We start from the raw sequence: 10,429 nt of genomic DNA, 5'->3' as shown, positions 1-10,429 counted from the left end.
TCAAGGCCACCTGCCTGTCCAGAACTTCATAAACCTCATCTACTATGAGATGTGCCCCACGTCCCTGACAAGTGGGGATCAGGATTCTTAGTTAAGATTGAGACCGTGGGGTAGGTCTGCAGTTCACTCATGGAGCCCTTGCTTAGCATCTACAAGGCCCTGGGTTCCATCCCCAGCAATGCAAGGGAGAAACAAAACAAAAATACAGAACACAAGATTGAAACAGTGGTGGAGCAGCGAGCTTGAGAACTTGCCAGGTCACTTGGCCCTATGTGACGGAGCTGGCTGGAAGCCAGGCAGGGGGCGACCGCAGGCCCATTCCTGTGCCAACCCACAGGAGGTCCTCCTAGGTCCTCTGGTATCGTCCGTGCCTTGCTCTGCTCCTGCGACTGTCTTACCGAGGTGGACAGAGCAGGCTCAGAATTGGAAGGAGCTGGGATGGCCCTAGTGTGTGCGAGGCAGATGTTCCTGGGAGAGCCAGCAGGACACTCCACTTTTCTGGGTGATGATGTATTTGAGCAACTCGCTGGACCACCCTTTTGGAGACCATTTGCTTCCTAACGAGGGCCTCCAGGGCCGTGGAGAGGAGCTGGCATGTGACAGTGAGATTTCCTGTGCTGTGGCAGAATGACTCTTTAGCTCAGTTGGCTCCCAGGATGGTGGGGTGTGGCCGTCCTGGGTGGATCTCATGGGTGGGGGCACCCACTCTCTGTTGGCTCTCCTGTTCTTACCTTCAAACAGACCTCTTCAGGGAAGCGTGACCCTTCTCCTTTGCTCAGGGTCACGGGGGTGGTGACATTTAAAAATGCTGCTCAGAGCTGACATTTACCCAGGGCCACATGCAGGCACAGAGCTGACACTTACACATGTCATCAGATCTCATCTCTAGCCCAGCTTTGTGGGGGAGGCCCTGTGACCACCCTGCTTCACTGTACCAAGGGAAACCTCATTCGTCTCCAAGGTGAGGTTTGCTGGGCAGGACTTCACCTGTTGCTGCTCCACAGCACCCTTGGGCCTGGTGGGGAGCCCGTGTCTCATGCCGGATGGTCAGACCAGGGGTGGATGAGTGAATCTCTGGGATTTGACCCTTGCCAGGGGCCTCACTGGAAGTATCAGGTGAGGAAGATGGCTTCAGCACGAACGTCTTGAGCGAAGGACCAGGACGTGAGTGTGGCGTGCACACGCCTGAAGGGTATGGCTTAGAGACGTGTGACTTCCTGGTTATGGTCACAGTGTGAGCTCTGGGTTCTGCTGCTTTTCAGGGAGGGGATCCTGGCTCTGCATCTTTCCAGCTTTGTGATTTTGGGTGAGATGCCTCCAGTCTCTGGACCTCGGTGTCCTTTTTTATAATATAGGAGTCACAATACTCCCTACCTGACAGGGTTGTTGTAATAATAAAATGAGACATTACCCACAAGGGTCCAAGGACATCTTAGACATCTGGCACTGTGTTTGTTATGATTAGTGAGTAGTTAGGGACAGAGGGAGCTGGACCGAGGTGGGTGCACTGACAACAGGACCAGCCATGGGCCTGCTTAAGCAGTAACCGGTATCTTGTCATTGTGAATGCCATCTAGCTCCTCTGCCTCCCACAGCCCCTGTGGCACCCGAGGGCAGTGGAATTTCCTGGTCCCTGGAGCAGGGTACATTTTGCTTGGAAGGTTATACAGTGAGGTAGTGGCCTCGGGTGGGGCCTTCTGGACGTGATAGGGAAGCTTCTGGGAATGAACAGTGGGCCAGGCATCTGGGATAGAGGGGGACGTGGACCACCCCACCATGGCCATGTGCAGGAGAGCTGACCAGGTGCCTTTTCTCTACCCCTGCCCAGAGTCCCTCTCCCCATCACCAGCAACTTAGACCAGACTTTCAGGAAAGGTGAGATGGAGAAAAATTCTGAGTTGGCCAAGTTACCTATATGTGAAAAGGAAGTGTTGAAGTGGAACAAAGTTACCTGGATTGAGAGGATTAGAATTTCTGCTTTCAGGAAAAGGGGGATTCAAGAGAAAATTGCATTCAATGATAGGAAAATAATGAAAACTTAATTTTTTTTCTGTATGTCTACATGGCTTATGAAAAATGCCTACGGTATGTTTTCCTTCCTGTATACACAGCCATGCATTGCTTACTGATGGGGGTCATTCTGAGAAATGCATTGTTGGGCTATTTACTTGTGTGTGACCATCACAGAGTGAACCTAACAAAGATGGCAATGATGCCGATGTCACCAGAAAATAGGTAACCTTACCGGACCACTGCTGCGTATGTGGTCTGTCATTGACCAAAACATTGTTATGCAGCATGCAACTGCAATTTCAAAAGATGTGTACTTGTGTGTGAAAGAAAATTAACCAAAGTTTATTGGCTCTCTTTATATGGAGGGATTATGGGCCACTTTTTATTTTCCTTAATATACTCTATTATATCTTTCCAATTTTCTAAAGTAAACATGAGCTACCTTGATGATCAGAAAGATGAAATAATTACATGGCTTATAACTGTTCTACACTGTGCTTCATAGCTGACAGATTGAGCCAATGGATGGCTTTAGCCTAGGGTCTGTGATCACAGAGGGTCCCCTCTCTTTCCTGAGCATCTCATACATGTGCACATGCACCCAGCACCCCATGAGCTGTATTTCTTCCCAGAGATCATCCCATCATGCTAGTGGAGCAGGGACAACGGTTCCTGCTTTACAGAGCAGAACCTAGAGGCTCAGGGAGGATAGTACTCGCACAGGAGAGCAGCACTGGGGCTGGAATCAGGTACCTGGACCCAGATTTGCTTCACCTGGACTACCTCTGGTTCTGTCTCTCCTGCTTGTCACCTCTAGTGGTCAGCAGGAAGAGGTTCAGGGATAAGCCTCTAGTCCCAAGCCCTCAATATCTGGTGGAGATTTACCAGCTCAGAGAAAGTTAAAAGCTTGGAGGGTTTTGTGCCTTATCCAAGGGCACACTCGAAGACCAGAGTCAGAATGAGAATGCTGGTGCTGGATGCCAGGATAGGAAGAGGCTCAGAAAAGAGCCATGGTGTGGAAGCCAAGGGCAGCGGAAAGCAAAGCAATGAGGAGACAGGTAGAGACTCCAAACACTCCCTGAAGCCAAGAGCTCCGTGCAGGACGTGTGTGTGCTCCTGCGCGTGTCTGGGGTGAGTGAGAGTGGCCTTGCCGGGCGGTGGGGTGGGGGAGGCAGGAGGTGAGAATGAGAGTCAGGGAATGGGGCAGAGGGAAGGAAGAAGAGACAGATGGGAAACAGTCCATGAGAGCCAAAAACCTCGAGTCAGACAAATGTTTATTGTATTCGGTGTTGATAAGAGGATGGAAGGCTGATGGAACTCACAAACAGCACAGGCTGGTGCCAGCTCTCTAGGCCCCAGTGCAAAGTGCAAAGACGTGCCACCTCCCAGCAGGGCAGGCCCTAACTTGGCTGGCAAGCCCTGGCACGATCTGCCAGGAACCTACCTGAGGAGTCTGTTCCAGAAGAAGGGGCTCTGAAATTGGAGCCTGCGGCTCTAGTGACAGGCAAGGCTGTTCCACTATTTGGACTTTAGGACTCTAGACTGGAGAATGGACAGTCATTCTTGCCTCATGCATCTGTCAAAAGCATGGGGCGAGCTTCACTTTTGGCCAACAGGGAATAACAAGCACTCCATCTCCCCAAACCCCCACCACCACTAGGAAGCAATGACAGCGAAATCATCAAAAGTAACAACAGAAAGACAAAACATGAAACCAGGGGCTGGGGATATGGCTCAAGTGGTAGTGCGCTCACCTGGCATGTGTGCAGCCCGGGTTCGATCCTCTGCACCACATACAAACAAAGATGTTGTGTCCACCGAGAAGTAAAAAAAAAAAAAAAAAAAAATTAAAATTCTCTCTCTCTCTCTCTCTCTCTCTTTAAAAAAAACAACATGAAACCAGTTTTTAAGATAGGGATCATCTGGGAACAAAATACTGTTATGGCTGAGAGAACAAAAACAAGCTAAGAGAGCGCTGCCATTGTCCTGCTACCTGCTTGAAGAGAGTTACCGGGCTGCGGCACAGGTGGGGGGACCCTGGGTGCAGCCCAGAGGATGCCCTTAGTGCTGGATGGAGCCAGGTGTGCAGAGTTCAGGAAGATCAAGGGCACTAGAGCTCACAGAACTCTGCCTGGCACAGAGGGGAGCAGAGAGAGGTCCAGAGACTTGCAGAGAGGATCCCCTCAAGCTCCCAGCAAGGTACTGATCAGCACATGCAAGTGAGGAGACAGCCTGAGGCCAGGAATGAAGCCACCCAAAAGGAATAGAGGGGACAGCACAGAAGGCACAGGGAAGTGGGGATGCTCCGGGTTCCCATCAAGCAGAATGCCCAAAACGCAATGTGGAGGGCACTGAATAGCCTGTCCATACTCAAAAATTTCTGTTCTGTAATATAAGCAGCCGTTCCCCTCCTATACCAGTTACTTTGTTTGACTCAAATACACACTCAGCCTACCGGTTCTTTTTGTTTGTTTGTTTGGGTTGCTCAGTCATGCTAAGCACAAGCTGTACCACCGGGACCCTTTGGTCCTAGCTCTCTTTATTTGGTTTTCATAGCTCTAAATATAACAGCCTCCCAAGACCCTCTTTATCTTCTCACGCTTTAGAGTTGATGAAGAAGATGAGAGTCCTTTGCCTCATAGAATGTCCCTCATGTAGGATTTGGTTGACGTCAGTCTTGTGGTGGTGGTGAACTGGTTCCTCCATTCTTGATATTTCCTCACTACACCCAGATTTAGATCTAGAGCCTCAGATTCAGGTTCAACTCTTTTGGTGAGAATATTTCATAGGTGGTGCTCGCCTCCTCACTGAGATCAAATTTGTTTTGTTTTGAGGTCCTAGCCTTACAGCAATTCATCCATCAGGACGGGTCACACATTACATACTGCTGGTGAGGTAGCATCTTGGCATGCTAGCTAGATTTCCCCTCTCTTTTTGTCCCCCATGAAAAAGCAGATTAGAGTGCACATAGGTCAGGACAATGTTCATAGAGGGAAGATCTAGGAAAATGAAAAAACTAAAAAAAAAAAATGTAAATCAAAATTTAGCCTTTAAAAAAAAGTCCTCATTTTCCTAACAAATAATGGTGATACATGATGTGTTACCACCATGAACCATTGAACTACCCAGTCCCAAAGAACTACATGTGACAGTGTCACCTATGAGGCCTACCAGATAGGGTTACAGATTGATTGTCTCACTTTGTCTGGGGCTGAGGGATTTCCTTGGGTTAAAGTTGGGAATGTGCTGGGCAAACCAAGTTGAACTTTGTATGTCAGAATTGCAGGGCTTTGATGTGCTCCTGTCTGGCTCCTCTTTACACTGTGTGGTTAACTGATGGTTATAGGGGCTTTCCAAAGATGGAAACTCCAGTCCTTTTCCTAAGATGGCCCATTTCCCCTTGGTACATAAATTTGACTGTTGGAAAATCTGGCCATCCAGGAAATCCCATGAACTCACTTGTCAATGGCAATCTTACCCCACGGAGTCCAGGGACCTATGGTCATCAGCCAGGCCAATGAAGCCTGTGTCTTCCATGTGAACATCCCCAGTTCATCACTGGTCATGACTCCATGTCCCCTTCCTCTACTTTCTACCTTCCTCAGGACATAGTCCAGGGCCTGGCATGGGGGCCTCCGGCACCGGAAGGGAAGCCAGGTTTGAGTGGGAAAGGAGGCGAACCTGCCCCCTCTCACCTTCTGGAGTCCAATCAGCAGGTTTTCCTCTTCCCGGGCTCCAGCTGACCCTCTGTGCCCTGCCATCCAAAGGGAGACCCTGCGTGCCCTTGCACCATCTCAAGTGGTGGGGAGGGACAGGGGATGCCCAAATCATTCATAAGAGACGAGCCAGCCACTCTGACCCATTTGAGAGGATGTCAACGTCCAGCTGAGAATGTAACTTTGAGATGTTCTTTTGTGACTGAACTCAGACCCTCTCCTTTTCAGTGTAGTTGCCGAGAGCAGACCTTCTTGTTGGGCTTAATGCTACAGCTCTCCTGGATGCTCTTATGTGGCAGGGAGGTCGGGCTTGATGGGCTCAGCCGCATCGCTTCGCTGGCTGATGACTGTCCTTAAGACTAGCTTGCGCCTTCAAGACACTCTTCCTTCTGACCCCCTGACCATCCTCTCTGGCTTCATGTCCTCTCTCTAGGATTCCCAGAAAAAGAGCCCCTCAATGTGCTTTTACTTCCAGCCCTTCCCAAATCCATCCTGGAGGGTGTCACCTTCCCTAAATGTCAACTTCATCTTCCTCCCCAGCCTGTTCTCCAGAATGTCTTCCAAGGGCCTCCTCCTCTGTCCCGTGGATCCACCCAGATTCCTTCCTTCTGCAGTTTCCATCTTCCTGAGATGAATCAAGCAGATCCCACTCTGGTGGGGGATGAATACCTCTTTCCCGGCAGACCCCCTAAAGGAAGTCTTCCCTGACTACCTTGACTCTCCCCACTAATATCTCCTTCCTTTATCCTTGAACTCTGGCCACCAGCATCATAAAACCCCACATGGACCAGTTTCTCTTTTTTTCTTTCTATCTTGGAGGGCTGGGACCATAAGGTTTATGTCAAAGACAGAGAATGCTCACCAAATCTTCCATGCATACCCTGTATCCCCAGCCTCCCTCGCTGGAAGGTAGGGCCGTGTGACTAGTTCTAGACATTACGCAGAAGTGGCATGTGTCACTTCCTGGTTGAAGCAGTTAAGAGCTCTAGTAGTCCTTTGTACCTTTATGCCCCTTCCACAGAAGCCAAGATGCCATGGGATCCAGATGGTGCATCTACAAGATGACACGTTATCTGTCAGCCTGGTACCCTGAGTGACTAAGTGGATCAGAGCCTCCCACCATCCTGTGTTAGTCATGGAACATGAGTAAGAAATACACTTTATCCTGTTAAACCTCTGAGATTTTCCACTGTAGTAGCTAGCATTATTTAATGTTAATACAACGTCTCCTTTGTCCCTGACATATCCACTTCCTTCTGCCAAACAGCCCCAAGCCCAGCCTGAGCCACTCATTGCAGATTTAGTAAATGAGGGGTTTTAAGATAATGAATTTCATCCAATTATAACCAGACATAGAACTTGAAATAAAACAAGTTTAGCAGTAGCATACCCAGTGAAACTACTCTGGAACTTAACCTCCTGGATAGGGCCACCACCCACCCTGACTTCATTAACCAAACCCTGGAACCCCATAGCAGACTGAAGAGGCAAAACCAGGACTGGGAGTCTTTAACTGGCTTTATAATACTTGTGTGTTCTTTCAAAGCTCCTAGTCCCACATCCATGTGACGACATGCCAGATCATTGCCTTCCTGGGACTGGGGGTGGGGGGTGGGGAGACAGGCTGACAAAGCAGGGTTCAAACCACAAGGGTTGGGTGATCCCTAACTTTACCTCCCATTCAACAAAGTCTGGCTTAGAGAAAGTCCTGAAAAGGTTACTAACCTCCCCCTGGGGTGGAAGCCCCTGATGGTGGGGCTGATGGCCACTGGGCAGGGCTGCAGTGGCAGGTGCCCTGAGCTGGGAGAAGAACAGGGAGATGATTGCCTGGACTTGTCTGGGCTGAGATTTCTCAGCAGTTCTTGGGTGGGGCCAAGGGGACCCTTGGGAAGCAGATTTCAGGTTCTGAACACAGGAGAGGCCACTCGGAGCCCAGGCTCCCTCTGGCTTTAGTGTGGAGGTGGGCTGCCGACTGCACATATTCTTAACATATGTTAACCTTGGCGTTCTGCCCCTGCCAAGAAGCTGTCACGGAGGTGTTTAGCAGAGGAAACGGCTTAGGAAACATTCCTAGTGTACTTTGGGGGCACTGTGCAACTAATGGGGCATGTACAATGAGGGTCTGTGAGGGGTGAGGTGGGGGCCAGTTGACCCTGCCAAAGCCTGTTTGTCCAGTACCAGAGGAGCGGGCAAATAGCCACTGGCAGGCAAAGCTCAGTCCCCAGCTGTCAGATGGGGTGAAGCACAGCTGCTTCAGGCTGAGCACCTACTATACCTATTCGCCACCACCGCTTGGGCCCGGGTGTCCGCAGTCTCACGGTTATCCTCACTGTAGACCTCTCAGGTAGGCACCATCTGACCAACCAAGAAGCTGTTGTCAGGTGGACTTGCCTCTAAGCTAACCTGACTTCACTGCAGCTCCAAGGAGATCACGTCCGTTTCCTTGGTGCCCTGAATCCAGAAAGTGGGAGGCGACATGGACATTCTATGCGTGTTACAGCTCAGATCTTCAGGGTCACGGGAGAGGCATAGGGAGGCTCAGTGAGGATGATTTTATGTGGCAGCGGACTGGGAAAAAAGCATCCACTCTTGTCATTGGGATCGGGTCACGCAGCGTTCATCCCGGGGAGGATGTGCCTCGTGTGGCCTCCTCCTCTCTCCAGACTCACCGCAGAGCACAGAGCACCAGACACAATGGACACACACCCGAACAGGGTCACCCTAAAATCCCCCACACCTCTCTACCCGTGTCTGCACTCGTGCAGGTGAATACACAGTCACAATGCCGTTCAGACAACACCCAGGGACACCTGTTTGTGTGCTGGCACACAACCCCAAGACTCCATCTTTCATAGACTCCGCCCACATCAAGTTGCCTTCCCACACAGCCTCATGTGGACACGTCTGCCTACGGGCTACTGCACACAGAAATCCCAGGCTCCGTCGTATTTGCACAAGCTCTTTCTCCAAGCAAAGAAATGTCTTTTAAAGGAGAAGGCAGGAAAGCGAACCAAGAATTCTCAGCGGCTTTCTGTCACCCCACCTCTCTCAAAGGCCACGAGCTCTTTTATTCAGGAAAAAAAAAAAAGCAAAAGGCATCAGGCAAAGGCCCCGGGGCAGGGGTGCTGGCTGAGGGGCTTTCCAGGGATGCCCTGGTCCATGTCTGCACCTCCTGGATTTCATTTTCTGCAGGACACCAGTGGGGTTACATCTCCCTGCCTGCCCCTCCGCTGCCCTCTGTGAGTCAATTCAAGGATGCAGAAGCCATACTGACAAGTCCCAAGCAGACCTTGCTCAAAGCCAAGCTCCCTACTCTCCATCACAAGCCTGTTCAAGGTTGAGCCTTCCTCAGCTGTCCCTGCTGGTGGAATGTGGCAGCCACACCCTGAAGGGACATTCACAAAGGTCACACTGTCCCACCTGCACAGGCCCCCTCACCAATAACTATTCCCCTCTGATTCCACAAGGGGGGAAACAGGCCCTGGAAGGTAAGAACCCAGTACTTCGCACCAGGACCAACCCCTTGCAGTTTCTTAAGTGACACTTGGTGAATGATTGTCGAATGTTTCCACTTTCAAATCAGCTTTTGAGGCACCCATAGACTTGGAACCGGAGGGACAGAATGAGGTGATAATAAATTTTATGCAGATGCTTGTGGGACATTTGGATGCTACTTGCTCCTCTTGTCCTAGATGAAGGCGACCACTCTTCCTGATTCTGGGTGGATGTCTCACCCAGGAAATGAGAACTCCTCTTTGCCCAGCTCTTTGGGACATATGTGTACACTAACCTAGGTACACTTGCATGCATGCACGTGCACACCCACATAGGAAACCCTGCCTGGGTTGGGGAGCTTTCCCAGAAAAAGCAGATGGGGGGGGTGGGGGGTGCAGTATGAGTTCCCCAAGCTGTTTGTCCCAGGAGTCCCCAGTACATCTCCAGGCTGATCAGTGTAGGCATGAATTTTAATCCCATGTTTCTATCCAAGAACTGCGTTCCTCCATGAAGGCTGAACAGGGTCTGGTCCCTCCTCTTGCAGAGCTTGCGGTGCCGCAGAAGGTCACTGTGTGGGGATCATGGCTCAGAGGAGAGCTAACAGGAGACCTCTAAGCAGGATCCTAAGGTGCCCTGAGGAGGAAGGGGGACACTGCAGGGCTGCAGTGAAGACGGTAAGAAAGAACTATGGAAAGGCCTTGGAGGACTTGAGAATGTCACTCAGCGAACAGCGGTGAAGTGTCCTAGGCAGACAGCAGCAGGCGCACCGGGCAGAGGGTGAAGCTGGCAGCATATTTGCAGTGCAAAGGAACCCAGAGCCAGGGACGGGAGGGTCAGAGAGACTGCATGGGGACAGATTGGGAAGTTTCCCATGCCTTGCTAGGGGCTTGTCTTTTTTTCTCTGGGTCCAGGAGTGGGTCGTGGAATGGGTTTGAAGAGAGAAGAAATGGGATCAGCTGTGTGGTTGGAAAGGTCACCTTGGTGACTTTGAGGAGCCTGATGGAGCTGGGATAACTGTCCTTAGAGACTGAGAGGAGAACCATGGGGCAGCCCATGCTCTAGGCCAGGGAGGCGGGCAGGTGTGCGGGGCTGGTTCCCGGGGCCAGCAGAGGTCTAGGGAAGTAGAGGCAGACAGCTGGGCAAATGGTCACAGAGAGAGAGGCGTCAATGAGCAAGGCACAGGTGTGGCTGAGGAAGGGGCACGT

At 50.9% G+C, this 10,429-nt stretch overlaps 1 protein-coding gene and 1 long non-coding RNA gene across 7 annotated transcripts in view; both read left to right on the top strand.

The window, feature by feature from the left end:
• Rps24 (ribosomal protein S24) overlaps nt 1-10,429 on the top strand; it is a 462,172-nt gene that overhangs the window by 311,534 nt on the left and 140,209 nt on the right. The gene's annotated exons all lie outside the window — the stretch shown is intronic.
• Nucleotides 844-10,429, top strand: part of LOC144375254 (uncharacterized) — an 82,706-nt gene continuing 73,120 nt past the window's right edge. For all 5 annotated transcript variants that reach the window (XR_013434846.1, XR_013434848.1, XR_013434849.1 and 2 more), the window contains exon 1: nt 844-961. This is a non-coding gene — a long non-coding RNA (uncharacterized LOC144375254). The remainder of the gene's footprint in view (nt 962-10,429) is intronic.

The sequence above is a fragment of the Ictidomys tridecemlineatus genome, chromosome 1, assembly GCF_052094955.1.
Source record: "Ictidomys tridecemlineatus isolate mIctTri1 chromosome 1, mIctTri1.hap1, whole genome shotgun sequence".
Classification (NCBI taxonomy): domain Eukaryota; kingdom Metazoa; phylum Chordata; class Mammalia; order Rodentia; family Sciuridae; genus Ictidomys; species Ictidomys tridecemlineatus.
The sequence above is the reverse complement of the archived record's forward strand: the minus strand, read 5'-3'. Positions and strand labels throughout refer to the sequence as shown.